The sequence below is a fragment of the Adelges cooleyi genome, unplaced genomic scaffold (genome assembly GCF_023614345.1).
Source record: "Adelges cooleyi isolate 19-005CV unplaced genomic scaffold, UGA_ACOO_1.1 ACOO_flye_CR_arks_rails_tigmint_CR_PRNA_248, whole genome shotgun sequence".
Lineage (NCBI taxonomy): Eukaryota > Metazoa > Arthropoda > Insecta > Hemiptera > Adelgidae > Adelges > Adelges cooleyi.
In genome coordinates, this window is record NW_026095913.1 from 1,789,235 (window position 1) to 1,791,942 (window position 2,708).

Below are 2,708 nucleotides of genomic sequence, written 5' to 3' on the forward strand. Positions count from 1 at the left end.
TATAGTTATTAAACCCTGGTACATATTTCACTTAGTGTTAACACATAATACCGTCTCATCGCATCAGTACTACTATAATGATTATCCAAAATAATTAGTATGTATAGTGGAAGGCAGTCACTATGTTTACCGGCCGCAATATTGCTTTCGAGTATGTTTCATAATATTATTCGTGTTATTACGTTATTAATTTACTACTATTGTGTTCGACCGGGTACGTTTGTTAAGGATAAGACACTCTACTTTCTTAATAATATGCTGAAAATGTTCACCGAAAACTTGAACATATTAAAGCTTAAAAATTGGGACGGTAACAACATTTTTTTAGGAATTTACTAATTAGGAACGATACTATTATATTCCACCTTTCCTCTCGGTCTAAATTTTGAACTTTAAAAAATTTCAGCAAGTTATTTTGAATTGAAAAAATTAAACATATACATGGAGGTTACTGTTTAAGTTTTAAAGTTGATAGAGCTTTGAAACATTTAAAAAAGAAACATGATAAAAATTTGAATATTGTCTAATACTGTAAAATAACTTAAAATAAATAAATAATTTTTTATAGAAAATTAATGTCTAATCTTTAATGAATCACCAACTAAATAAAATAAAAGGGTTAGTTTTTCCCTTGAAAAAAACAACATTAGATCATGAACATGTCTTATGGTAATTATTATTGGAGACTGGATGTCGCATAATATAAGACACATTCATTCAAAAAGTCTGTTAATTAAGTTTAAAACTTAACTTTCGTATCGCTCCAAGCATGCTAACAGTGAAAGGATTCATAGAGGAAGTGGACCACACCGATAAGGGATGATGAGAGGGGTGGGGTTCCTTCCATTTTCCCTCTAGCCTACTCGTATCTCTTATCACTAACCTCTCATATCTTAGTTTTTAAAGTGACGCAAATTCATGTCGATATATTATAGTAATTCAATAAAACCAAGACTACGGATGTAGAATTCTCATAATATTCTTCTTTGTTTTGTTTTCTTTTTTTTGCAAACTGGACGTCATGTCCTCATTTTTATCCATCAAATCAAACGTCGTTCTACGATATTTGGTGGCTCGTTTAGCCGCCGGTTTCCCGTATCTCAACCCTAACCCCGTCGATACCCGTATGGACTATTATTATTTTATCGTTTATCTACATATTATAGTACGTCCATCCATGTGTGCAAGGCTAATTGCTTTGTGATGTCGAAACGGTCTCATCCATCTCCATCGACGGGTATGCACTCGACCCTCTGACAAGTTCTGCAGCGTATTAACCGCTACTAAATCGGAAATGACCAGCTGGCCGGCTTATGTAAACACAGTAAGTAATCGTGATTGTTGTTCCTGTCATCGGCTCAGTCAGCTTACACATTTCCGCCGGAACGGACCTGACCTGTACAATTATTATTATTATTGTTGCCGACGCATCAAAGTAAACAACCGAAATATCAATATAACATAAACTACAATACCTACTATACGGTAATACTACAGTTATATAGGTCCTCGGCAGTCGATTGGGTCCGAAGGGCCAAGAGTTTGTCCGTACAACTCGATCGCAAACGCAAACGCAAGCTCTAAGTCCATGTTACTGAAAATGTATACTTAAGGACACGACAACAGTTTGGTTAACAATTATTAGCCTGCTCTAATACTGCACGTTTTCTGACCGATGGACTCGTAGGTATACGGAGAAATAAGTTTAACACAATTTTATAAAAAAAAAAATGTACAGTAAAACCACAACATTAAAAGTAGATTTTTGTAAGAAATTCTATACAAACGGTGCTACTGTAAATGTCATTTTTCATATAGATAAAACCAACTATGATTGAGTTTTGTTTCATTGTATAATAGAGAAACCGTTTTATAATACATCAAAAATCGTGCCAACGTTTTGGGTTGCTCCAAAACACAATTTACCATAAAATATATTTATTATGCTTGTTTTTTTTTTTAACTTTTACATATCTACAAAGATGTGGACAATTTAACCAACATTTTGGGCCACTTCTTAAGTCATTCCTAAATTTGAATAATGAAAATAACTGGTCATTTTTGGATAACATAATTAAAAACTAGGTTGTACTGTGAGTTTTACCGGAAAATCGGGATAACCATATTATATGAAATTTTGGAAAACAACTTTCTTTGTGTCATTGATCCTTTTGCTTGCGCACAATCGCTTCCAAAACTATATCAAATTACCGGCAGGAAAACTTCAAAAATACGTTATGGTCGAGTTGGGTTATCTCTATGTTATTTATTTTTTTGCCTTAACTCGAAGCTGAGGAGAAGATGTATTTCGATTTACAATGATATGTTTCTCTACACGTGGTATCGTTTTACAACAGTCATAAAGCAATTATTATTCTATTTTACAAAACGGTACTTTTTATAATTGCCGCCAATTCGATAATCGTTTACAGTCAAATTATTATATTATTACTGCGATGCAAACTATTACAGGAAATACACGGCCATCGCCTTACACGCGACCAAACGAGTTGGACAACCGGTCTGAACTCGCTCTAAAGTATAACTATATACATTTATATAGAAGTCGAAATATTGTATTTAGCTAGTGATAAAATCAGCATTGTAAATCATATAAAGGATTTAAAATTATATTTCCAGTATTAGAAATGTACAAACGTCGTACAATGTTTTTTTTTGTTTTTTATGATTTCCTTAATAAAATAAAA